Source organism: Callospermophilus lateralis, unplaced genomic scaffold, assembly GCF_048772815.1.
Source record: "Callospermophilus lateralis isolate mCalLat2 unplaced genomic scaffold, mCalLat2.hap1 Scaffold_64, whole genome shotgun sequence".
Taxonomy (NCBI): Eukaryota; Metazoa; Chordata; class Mammalia; order Rodentia; family Sciuridae; genus Callospermophilus; species Callospermophilus lateralis.
In genome coordinates, this window is record NW_027514767.1 from 992,701 (window position 1) to 1,006,227 (window position 13,527).

Sequence of the window (13,527 nt, forward strand, 5' to 3'; positions counted from 1 at the left end):
ATTACTGGGCAACTCTATGATTATATTAAAAACTATATGCTTTAAGTGGGTATATTTATGTGGCATATAAACTATATTCTCAATTTTCAATAAAGCTATTATTTTCTTAAAAAAATATGAGACCACTATACCCAATAAACTAGCAGATATAAAAAAAATTCTGAAATTAACAAATGTTAAGGAACATACTGACAAAAGAAAACCCTAATCAGATTACCAGTGGAATATAAATTGGTACTACTTTGGAAAGAGTTTAGCATATTATATAGTGCCATGGTTTTTGTTGCCCAAAGACACACTATGATTACTGGCTTGGGCCTCAGTGTGGTGCTATGGGAGATGAAAACAGTGGGGGATGGAGGTCTTCCAAATGGATTTCAGGACTGTTTTTTCTATTTCTGGAAAAATGACACTTATTATCATTATTGTTATTATTTTAAATATATATATGACAACAGAATACATTACAATTCATATTACATATATAGAGCAGTTTTTCATATCTCTGGTTGTATACAAAGTATGTTCACACCAATTTGTGGGTATTTTGATGGGAATTACATCAAATCTGTATGTTGCTCATAAAACCAATTTCAAACATATACAATCATATTAGTAGTGATTTTAGTGTCCCAAAAGAGATCTACTAAACAATAATTACTGGGCTGGTTTGGTGACTTGTAGTCCTAACTACTCAGAAGGCCAAGCCAGGAGGATTGCTTGAGTCCAGGAGTTGGAGATCAGGTTAGGCAACATAGCAAAACCCCCATCTTAAAAATAATAATAATTACTGATGTCAAAACACATCTCAATCATTATGATAGTCACTAACTCTTCAGTGTTTTCCTTGAAACTCTAATATACAATTAGTGAATGTCAATTTAGGACTAATTGTGCTGTTTTATAGAGGAGAAAGTTGATTATAATGGTAAATGAAATCAGCTATCATGAACTGATTTGTGTTTATTTAATTACAATTATCATGCTGATGACTCTACATATTAAGTCTCCACCTATAGTCCCCTAGGTGCTAATTTTAAAAACATGAGTTTTCATTAAAAATAAGAAAATAAACCCCTCCATATGCATTTCAATAATTCAAATTGTATCATAATTTGACTATTAAGACAAAGGAAAATCAATGCAACTAATTCAGATCTAAATTTAAGATTACACAGTGCAAAAGAGGGAATAGTCTTGGAAAGGGAAGTAGAAAAATGTAAGATCCCTCTTAGATGTCAGAAAAAGTAAATTCAAAAATGTGATTTTTTTTAAAGGTAGTGTTAACTTGAAGTGGAAAACAAAAAGCAAAAAAACCTTTGAAGCAAAGTCAGTTGTGTTTACAAGGGCCTTTGGGTTTCTTTGATGTTTTAGTGCTTCTGGTTTTTAAAATGTTGACTTGTGGAGGATGGGCACAGGGGATTGAATCTAGGTGCTTAACCACTGATCCACATCACCACCCCTTTTTTACATTTTTTTTTAATTTTGAGATAGGGAATCCATAATTACTAAAGGCCTTGCTAAATTGCTGAGGGTGAATTTGAACTCAAGATCCTCCTGCCTCAGCCTCCAGAGCCACTGGGATTACAGTGTGCATCATAAAGCCCGGCCTTAAATGTTGATTTTATAATCCTTTCTTTTTAGCTGATAAGAGAAATTACAAAATACAGAATACTTGCAAACTACAAAATATAGGATACTTACAACTAAAGGTGCTTTGTTAAATGATCAGAGTTTAACTTAAGTTTCAAGCAGTGACTCTCAAACTGGGAGAGTGATACTATCTTATCAAGAGAAGTTTAGAAATGCCTGGGGGCATTTTGTTGTTGTTTCACCATGACTGAGGAAACTACTAACATTTTTTGGCCAGGCCCATAGATAGTATATAACCTTCAGCTAGAAGGAAGAGTCCAAACCAAAGTACCAATAAAGTTCTATCAAGAAACCCTGGTGCAAAGAAGTAATCTACCAAGGTCTCTTACTTAACTGCAAGGAAAACACAGTTGCAGTTAAGTAAGAGAACAGAGCAGGTGCCGGGTGCAGTGCTGCATGCCTGTAATCCCAGTGGCTCTGGAGGCTGAGGCAGGAGGATCCTGAGTTCAAAGCCAGCCTCAGCAAAAGTAAGGCCCTAAACAATTCAGTGAGACCCTATCTCTAAATGAAATACAAAATAGGGCTGGAGATGTGGCTTAGTGGTCTAGAGCCCTTGAGTTCAATCCCTGTTACCAAAGAAAAATAGACCACCCAGGTGACTTGTTTGTACCAGTAGGTCTACCTAAAACGAAAAGGAACTTTATGCAGTCAAATTGTTTTATTATCCATTTAAATATAATTCTTTATTTCTTTATGTTTGTCAAGAAGTAAATATATTTAAGATAAAAAATGAAAAGTAATAAAAGAATGACAAGTGTAGGAACCTAATGATGACTTACACTTTTTGATTACAGACTTGAGATTCATCTGAAATGACAATGCAATCCCTAGCTATTACAACAGAAATCTTAACCTCTGAGTGAAAAAAAAGAGGGATGTTGAGATACCTTCAATCATCTTTTCTCACTTCTGCGTAAGTACCAAGAGAGGTTGGCCAAAAATATTTTAAAACCTAAAAAATACTTTTAAACTTGGCTTTTCTTTAAAATAAGTGCAAATATATGATATGGCCTAGTGTTAATTTACAATCCCTACTTTCTTATGCTGCGACTGTCTTTAAATGTGCCCAGTTTGAACTGAGATGTGCCATAAGTCAGATATCAAAGACTTATTGTGAAGAGTGTAAAATAACAGTTATATTTTTATTTTGATTACAAGTTAAAAGGATGACATTTTGAATATATTGGATTATGTAAAATGTATTATTAAATGAAGCTCATCTGTCTTACTTTTTAAAATATGACTTCTAGAAAATTTAATTTACATGTAAATTGAATTTACATTACTCTAATTAACATGTAGAGTTAATATTATATTTCTATTGGTGGTTCTAAGGGATCAGTGAGAAATAAGAGAAAGATCATGTTCAGATTCTCTATTTCATCATTTGGGTTTGATGTCATTCACTGATCCTCTTATGTATTCCAAACCATTTCAAATTTCATGTGGATTTGGGTAAGACTGAGCTTTCATACTAATCGCAGAGAACTTACTTTCCCATATATGTTTGATCAGTGTCCCCCACTAAGTATAGTCTTCATAATAGTGTTTATGATCCTGTTTCTAATTTTATACTGCATGCATCAGTTAAAATGCTGAAGATTCAGGAGGGCTTGCTTTGCTTCAATGTATGCTCTGGTAGACTATATGTTATCCCAAAGAACATATTTTCTCCTCCACTCTCCCTGTCTCCTCCAAGAGGTGCTTGTGATCTTCCAAGCACACTTTGGGAGGATGTTATCAGCCTTACTTTGTTTCAGTGAGAAGAGAACAGTTTCCAGAGTAGGCACTATCTAAAAATGGCTCCTTAGTGATGAAAGCATTTATTTCCAAGACTTTTGTTGCTTTGTCAATTGTCTATATTGGCTGTAACAGCCAGGATTTTGCTGTTTAATTATTTAAACCACATAAATGGGCAATCTTTCATATATTATCTCATTTTCTTCTTAAAAAATGAACTATACAATTTTAACTTTGACCCATATTTGTATAGATGAAATATCTGAGACTCAGAAAAGTTAATGAGTTGCCTATAGTCACACAATTAACTTCTGACTCTTAATACAATCCTTTTGGCTATATTCCTTACTTCTGCTGTTGTTCTGGTAAGGAAGTAATTTATATTTCTGAAAACTAAATGGATCAGTGCAGGGCTGGGGATGTGGCTCAAGTGATAGCGTGCTCGCCTGGCATGCATGTGGCCCGGGTTCGATCCTCAGCATCACATACAAACAAAGATGTTGTGTCTGCTGAAAACTAAAAAATAAATATTAAAAAAGCCAAAGAGTGCACTGTGGAAATTGAGATGTATAGGCCACATGTCCCCAATATCTGTTCTGCGTTTATTTCAACACACCAAATATTTGACCTCCATGAAAAGAATGCCAAGGTAAATTAGGCAGAACCAGAAACAGGAACTCATATACATGCCATATATTAGTGGCAATTTCAGATGTTTGAGTTTCTTTCTTTGTACAGTTGAAAGTGGAATAATATTTGTCAAGGCTAGACAAACAGTAGATGCTGGCAGAAGACCTTGCCTTGTATATGACTCACTCCCATTAGTTCAGTACACTTCGACATGACTTTTTAATTGTGGGGAATGCCTCAGCCCTACTGGTCATGCCCAGCCTAAACCTCCATCTTCCCTGGATTTAAGGACAAGATACTTGTTTAAATTCCACTTAAGTTATATTATCCCTTTACTTAAAGTTTAATATTTTCTGCATTTTTATTAAGTCTAAATCCTTATGCTTGATTTTCAAGGAATTTCATAATCTTACCTAAGCACACAAATATGTCATCCTTTATAGAATCCTTTCCTCTTAGCAAAATGAGGTGTCCTTACTGTCCTTTAAACATATTTCTTTCTGCTGAGTCTTTCTTATGCTGTTTAATTCACTTGCCTTTTATTCTCTTTTTAGAATCTGAATCCTATGTACTTATCCAGGGCTAACTCAAATCCCAAGACTCATATCTTACTTTTAACTCTTTAGTGTTTACAATTTGTACCAAAATACATTTTAGCATTTATTTTGTGGCAGGGTAGGGCCCTTGCCACCCTCCCACTACACTAACTCTTACCAAAGAGGAAACTGGTGTTACCAAGAATGACCTGTTTATTTTTTAGGAGTTCCCACTCTCGAGATTATAATGAGGATCTAGAGTCACCTCCACCCTTGGAGATAGATCCAAGATTGGGGTCCTTAGGCACAGGTGTAAAGGTTGATCCATTGCCTAAACCTCTTACACTGGCACAGAAGATGATGTACACACACACACACACCCACACACACAAACACACACACACACACACACACCAAAACTCAGAAAGGAAGGAAGGAAGGAAGGAAAGGAGGGAGGGAGGGCCGGGAAAGAAGGAAGGAGACCCTTTGAAATCCATTGAGAAATGATATTGTTCTGGTCAACCTGAGAGAAAATGGATATTTGTTGTCATTTTCTGACTTTCCATATTGTGACCAAGCATAGTGCTCTTATTTTTATTAATTTTTTACTAAGACCTTTACTTGGATTCACCTGGTTTATAACTTTCTACCTTTAAATATAACTGAATCTGCTGAGAGGTGGTGGCAGAGTCTGTAATCCCAGATATTTAGGAGGCTGAGGCTGGAGGGTCGCAAGTTTGAGGTAAACTTGGGGAACTGAGCCAGACTCTGTTTCAAAATAACTAAACTGGGCATGGTGGCACACACCTGTAATCCCAGCGGCTCAGAATGGTGAAACAGGAGAATTGGGAGTTCAAAGCCAACCTTAGCAACTTAACGAGGCCCTGAGTAACTCAGTGGGACCTATCTCTAAATAAAATACAAAAGAGGGCTAGGGATGTGCCTCAGTGGTTGAGTTCCCAAGAGTTCCATCTCTGATAGCAAATAATAATAATAATAATAATAATAATAATAATAATAATAAAAAATGAATAAATATAAAGGGCTGGGGATGTAGCTCAGCATTAGAGCACCCTTGGATATTTGTAGTAGGGAGTACAAAAAAAAAGAATTTTTCAATGCATATTACTTTTTGTCTAGTTTATTTCATTTAGAATCTCCCTGTTTTTGCTATTATCAATAGTTTTTTATTCTTGCTAAGTATGTTTCCAAAATTTATTATCTGTTTTCCTATTGATATACATTGGGTATTTTTTTAAGGAAACCAGGTTATATTTATACAGTGGAAAATTATTAAGCAATGAAAATAAGAAGTACATTCACATTCAACAACTTGGATAAATCTTATAAAAATACATATGGAGCTAAAAAAGCCACACACCAAAAAACACATGTGTATGATTACACTGAATAAAGTAACAAAACAGGCAAAACTAATCCTTGTTATTTGAAGTTAAAATGGTGCCTAACTCTGGGGGAGTGGGGGGAATAATTAGGGGAGCAATGAGAGAGGGCTCATGAAGGTGCATTTGATGTCCAATTTCTTGACCTGGGTTAGGGTTTAGTGGATATGTTTACTTTGTGATAATTCATTGTGCTATACATGATTTTCTTTTGTCTGTTATATTTAATAAAAGAGAAGTTCAATTAACAGTAAAAAAAATCAATCTCTACATTCATGGAATAGTTAGTAATCAAATGCCTACTATATGGTTAATATGAGTATAAGGGTTCTGAGGCATGACATGTTCCCACAGTCCAACATTGGGGATTTTTTGACTATTACAAATAAAACCACCATGAATAGTTGTGCACAAGTCTCAGTGTGGATGTATGCTTTTATTTCTCTGGAGTAAATATCTCGACAGATGTGATTTAATTTTTAAAGCAACTGCCAAACAGTTTTCTAACAGTTTGTGCCATTCTTTGTACTACATGTTACTGTCTGCAGTTCTAAGAGAAATACCATAGTCTTCATCTTTGTCAACATTTGTTATGATCAGTCTTAAATTTTGTCCATCCTACTGTATGTGTAATAACACTGCAGTTTTGATTTACATTTCAAATTATGTTGGATACCCTTTCTTGTGCACATTCACCATATTTGTATCTACTTTGGTGAAGAAAAAAATCTTCTGCCCATTCTTTCAAATTGGGTCATTTTTCTTATTAATAAGTTGCAAGAATCATTTGTATATCCTAGATATCATTCTCTTGAGAGATATATGTTTTGCCAATACTTTGTCCTAGTCAGTCAGCTTACCTTTCCATTTCCATAACAATGAATATAGAATAGACAAAGTTTGTTGTTGTTGTTTTTAGTACTGGGGATTGAACTCAGGGGCATACCACCACTGAGCCACATCCGCAGTCCTATTTTGTATTTTATTTAGAGACAGGGTCTCACTGAGTTGCTTAATGCCTCACTTTTGCTGAGGCTGGCTTTGAATTTGCAATCCCCCTGCCTCAGCCTCTTGAGTCACTGGTATTACAGGTATGTACCACCACGCCCAGCATGAGACAAAGTTTTTAAGTCTGATTTATTTCTGAGAGGAGAGAGAGAAAAAAGAGAGCATAAGGCAGAGAGAGTCTCTGCCAAGCAGCTTTTTATATTTTCTTCCAGAAGTTGTATAGGTTTAGCTGCTACATTTAGGTCTGTAGTCTATCCCTACCAGTAGTGTGTGAGGGCTCCCATTGATCCACATCCTTGCCAACTTATTATTACCTTTTTGATTATAACCATCTTAATAGATGTGAAGTAGTATCTCACTGAGTTTGTACATTTCCCTAATGGTGCTGGGTATCCTTTCATTTGCTTATTCGCTTTTGCTTATTCTCTTTGGAGAAATGTCTATTCTAATTTCTTGCCATTTGTCTTTTCATATTGAACAATAAGAATTGCTTATATATTCTAGGCAGTTATATTCTAACTACATGAATTGTAAATATTTTCTTCTATGATTGTATTTTCACTTTCTTCGATGGTAGCCTTTAAAAGTTTTAAATTTGATGAAGTTTATACTTTATTTTTTTTCTTTTGGTGCTTGGGCCTTTGGTGTCTTAACTACATTGTCTACTCCAAGATTTACTTATGCTTTCTTACATTTGGTTTTGGTTCTTACACATATATGTGTTGTCCATTTTGAGTTCTTACATTTATGTCTGTGGTCCATTTTGAGGTAATTTTTATGTGGGGTAGGGTTTAACTTAATTCTTTTGCATTAAAGACTACATCTTTTTGAAATATATTTTCATTTGGAATGCAATTCTAGGATGTCAGTGTTTTTTTCTTTCAGAACTTGAAAATATTGATGTACTGTTTTCTGGTTTGCATGGTTCTTGAATGAATTTTGAGATTTTACTCTCACTCCTTTGTACATTATGGTATCTGTTTTCTGTAGATGCTTTACAATTTTTTTCTTAGCACTGGTTTTAAGCATTTAGTGTATTTTTGTGTCATCTTTATCATTTTTCTTGTTCATTGAGCTTTTTGAATCTGAGTGTTCATCAGATATGGAACATTTTTATTTATTATTTCTTCAAATGTGTTTTTCTCATCTCTTTTAGGAACTACCATAACACATATATTGGACTGGTTGAAGCTGTGCATACTGATGCTCTGTTCAGTTCAGTCTCTTTCTCCGTGTTTCATTTTGGAGAGTCTCTATCACTGCATATTCAGTTTGCTGATATTGACTTCTTCAATGTAGAATTTGCTGTTAATCTCATTCAGTGTAATTTTCACCTTAGCCATTGTTTTATCTGAGTTTGAATTAGATCACTTTTATATCTTCTTTTTTCTCCTTTACATGCTTATGCTTTTCCATAGCATCTTGAACATATGGTATACAACTGTATTAATGTCCTTGTATAATAACTCTATCACAGTGTAATTAATGATCATTTCTATTAATTTTCTTTTCAACATGGGTTATATTTTCCTACCTCTTTGCATGCCTCATACATTTTTATTGGATTCCGAACATTGTGAATTTACCTTGTTGAGTATTGGATATTTTGTATTCTTTTAAATATTCTTGAGCTGTGTACAGCTTTTTGCTGAACTATCTTGGAAACATATTTTGTATTCTTTTAAATATTCTTGAGCTGTGTACAGCTTTTTTCTGAACTATCTTGGAAACATTTTTATCTTTTTAAGATTCTGCTAGACAGGAGTTACCTTCAATTTTGGGCTAATTTTTGCCTTTTACTGACTATGTTACTTGATGCCCTTTTATTATAGATTTTCCATTCCAGCTGGTGATTACAAAAATTGATCTCCATGCCAACAATCACCACCACCTTCCATCCTGTTCCTTTCTGAAGATTCTTTCTCTGGCCTTACATGTGTGCCCATTGTTACTTAACCACAGACTTCAGGGGAACTCTCCATAGATTTCTAGAGAGCTAGTACATATACACACTCTCTCTCCCTCTGCAGTTCTCTACTCTCTCCTTTACTCTGATCTGTGACTTCTAGCTGCATCCGTCTCTTCAGAGTTTAAAATCCATCTCTTCAACTCAGGAGATTTTCTATTTGAGTTTCCCTTCTTTGAATGTGGCCTGAAAAATTCTTTCCAGGGAATAAATTGGGATAATCCTAGCACTCATCTCTCATGCTTAACTTTATCTTAGAGGTCACTCTTATGCTGCTTATTATCTAATATCTGAGAACTGTTGTTGTTTGTATTTTGTCCACTTTTTTCCAATGTTTCATATGCGAGGGTAAATCTCTTGCCCCTCTTGGAGAGATTTAGTCCTCCATAATGTTTAACACTATTCTCTGGCACATCATTTACAATAGATGAGGTTCTTCCTGGTAACAGCAGCGTTAGGCCTTCTGAATGCTCCTAGGCAAGTGCCTTCACAAGTTTTCAATGGTATATGTTATTATGCTGCCAATTATTTGTTGCAGATATGTTTTTCTTGTCTCATTTAGATTGTACTCTGACATTAGAAACCCTTCATACTTAGAATTTTATGTCCCCTCCACCCAAACTGGATACATTTACCTTTAACAATTACTCAACCCTTACCCCATAAGAATTCCCTTTGAGGTATTAAATAATGCACTTGAGATTATTTATCTCCATGCCAACAATCACCACCACATTCTATCCTGTTACTTTTCTGAAGGTTTTTAACATAACCTTATATTAAACATCAATGCCACATATTTAAATGCTATGAGTAAAAGTGAATGCTGATTCATCCACTAATTGTATGTATCCTGGTAGAAAGAACTACCACTACCTTATTGTGGCCAGTTGAGAAATTTTCTTCTCATTATCCACCAGACTAGTTAATATGTCTTTAAGGCAATAAGTTTAAAAAATGATACTGATAAATCAAAATATTGAAAACTCTACAAACTAAGCAGCTAGTTCTTCAGTAACTGGAAGCACTAACTATGCATATAAAATTATATCTGATTATGAGTCAAAGTAAATATCAAGAAGATAATATGCAATTAGATCATTTTGCTATTCTGATTTTTCCACCAATGAATTATCATTAATCTCTATTCTATAATAAGAAAAATTCTACAACATACCATATTCTATAATAAGAAAAATAAGGAAAAATTAAAACTAGTTTTTAAAGATCTGCTTAAATATTCCAGTATCATGTAACCAAACAACTACTCTCCACAACAACTATGTTTTTATTCAACACAAACATTCAGGGATACATTCCTGGAGTTGAGGATGCATGCTGCTGAGAGGTGGACCTTAAATGCCTTGTTCCCATAGCTTATTTCCTCTCAGTACTATTTATATATGGGGCTTAATAGTTAATATATGTGTTTAGGTTAATAGTGTAGTATATTTATAATATCATTGGAACCACGAGTTTATCCAACAAATCATTTGTTAACTCTCTCATACATTCTAGGCATTTCCCTAGTCACTGATGTAACAGTAGCAAACAAAACAACTAATTTCCTGCTCGTGTTGGAAATTGTGTTTGAGGTTGGGTTGGAGCAGTCAAGTAGATAAACAAATGTAAGGCAAGTAGTAAGAGAAGTCTAAAGTGGTAAGGCAAGTCTGAAGAGAAAGAAAGGCAGGGTGCTGGGCTTGGTAGTCATGGCAAGAGGCTCTATTTGGTGTAGGGTGGCCAGGGAAGGCCTTTATCACATGAAATGCCACTGTTACAAAGACATGATAAAGTGAGGGGGTAGTTAGCTAGTCAGATGATTTGGGGAGTTAAGGTTGAGGCAAAGTTGCAAGTGTAAATGCTCTGAAGCAGGGGTGGGCTTGGTGTATTTAAATAGAACTAACAGAGCAAGAGAAGAATGTTAGGAAATGGGGAGAAAAGGATGAGGGGAGTCACATTGATTAAGAGCAGTCCATAATAAGGCAGGGCAGTCCATAATAAAGTCATGGCTTTTTTTTCCCTGATACCAGAGATTGAACCCCCAGGGGCACTTAAACACTGAGCAACACCCACAGTCCTTTTTAAAATATTTTATTTAGAGATAAGGTCTCACTGAATTGCTTAGGGACTCACTACATTTCTGAGGCTGGCATTGAACTCAGGATCCTCCTGACAGCCTCCTGAGCTTCTGGGATTACAGATGAGTACGACCAGGCCTGGCTAAAGTCATTGCCTTTTATTTGGAAATGGGAAGCTATAGGAAGATTTTGAACAGAGAGACACAATCAAATTTATATTTAAAAATATCAGTCTAGTTGCCATCAGGACAATAGATATTGGGGAAAATGAGGGCAGAAGCAAGGACAGAAGAAGGCTATGGAAATCATTCAGGTGACTTATGATGTGGGTTTGGCCTGTATATTGGCTTAGCAGATGCAGAGGAGTGGTCAGATTCTGGGCATGTTTCAAATTCTTACTTGGAAAGAAGGAAGTCAGAAAAATAAATAAATAAAATGCTGTATAATTTATATCAAATTCTAGAAAATGCAAAACAATCTATAATGACAGGAGATGTTTGGAGACAGCCAGAAAAGGTGAGGGGAGGGATTACAAAGAAGGATGAAAGACTCTTTTGATTTTGGTGATAGTCTCATGGGTATATTCATGTCAAAACTTATCAAATTGTACACCTTAAACATTTGCAATTTATTGTAGGTCAACTATATCTCAATAAAATTATAAAAATAAAGACATAATATTGTCTAATGGACTGGAGTTGGAATGTGAGAGAAAAGAGATCAAAGATGGTTTGTAAGTTTTGGGCTTTGAGCACCTGGATAATGGGAATTAAATTGTCATTCTTATTTCTGAGATAGGGAAGACTGAAAGGAGCAGATTTTGAGAGAAAAATGAGTTCAGTTTTCAACATGTTGTTAGAGATGCCTACTAGATACATTTTATAACATAATAAATACATGGTAGAAAAGAAATGAAGAATGACTCAGTTTCTCTCTATGATCCACTGGTTCTCCAGAAAGCACAGAAGTACACTGGACCAATGGGGACCTCTCATGACCCCTGTAGACAAATGTTTGTACACACCTTTTTTCCATTGTTTTCTTTATTTAACATTATGAACATGGTGGACTACATTCTTTTCTCTAAGTTTTAAAGATTCAGTTAATTTGGGGAAACAACTGATGGGTTCATTGTTGGAGGTTGATGAATAACTTTAGCAGAGACTATAGTAACAAGCCCTTGGTCACAGACAAGTGAGAATGGCTCCACTAAGGATGGGAGCATTGCAGACATTCTTCCTTGGGCTGGCTAGCTTGTGCCTTTCCCCCCCTTAACTGTACATATCAGTAATTCAGCTATATTATGATTTAAATCAGATTTTGCTCCTCTTGTCAGAAAGTACAACATTTGCTTGTTAGTTGATGGGTTGTGATGAAAAGGCGTCTACTCCTTGGGTTTGAAACTTAGCTCCATTACTCACTGGATGTGTGACTGCTTCAATTTACTCTAAAATAAGGATTGGAATAGGACCTACTACTACTGTAAGGTACTATTGTTATGAAGATTAAATGAATTGATATGTATAAAACCTTCAGAATAACAACTGGACATAAAGAAAGTGTTCAAGAAATGTTAGCTAATAGCTTTCTTCTCTGACAATCGGTTTTGACAGTTGGTTCCCACTATGTTGTGGACTTTTTCGGACCAGGACCAGATATCTTGTCTTATGATTTTCATCCACTCCCACACCATGCTAGGGCTTTGTCCAGCGTCTGGCATGAATGGTAGCACAAAATGAAAGTTAAAAATATGCTGTTGAATTAAATGATTTTTTCCCTTATGGATAAAGATAAGAATCTCAAGATCTTAGCCTGAAGACTACTGCCCATCTCTCTGCCCTCACTTGCCCCCGCCTTAAAAAGAGCAGGCCATAGTCTCCAGCTTACACCCTCACTCACAGTTCCATTCACTTTCCCACTTTCCCCTTTCCTAATCAGAGGGATCTTGGGGTGGGGCTTCAAGGAACCTCTAGGAGTTTGAAGGGGAGGGAGCTTGAAACCATAGACTAGCTGTCACAAGTCATGGGTGGGATTTGGTAGTTCAGAAAAGGAGGTACCAGACCAGGAATGGGGGATGGTAATGATGGTGAAGTGGAGTAGGCTAGTTCAGGATGGACCAGAAATGAGAGGTTGAGGAAAGCCAGAAAGGACCAGTTAGTGGAGTGGCGGGGGATGGGTGGGTGATGAATGGAATCATGCGGAGGGTGGCTTGTGAGGGTACAGAAGCAAAGGCAGGTGATTGGACGAGAAAGAGTCCTAGTTGCCATGGCAGCGACTAGAGGAGAAGGTCTTCAGTTGAGGAGAAGGTCTCCACTAGAGAAGGACGGGGAGCTCCGGCTCCGTGTGTTCCCCAGTAGAGCCAGTGCATCGACCCCCATATATCCCTGCTGACGTGTCAACCGGGAAAGGCTGAAGCCTTCCCGGGCGCCGCCCCTCTGCGCCTCGCTACCCACCGCCCCCTGAGCCCTGCAGCCTACTCCACCGCGTCACAGGCTCCCTGAGGTGACCACAAC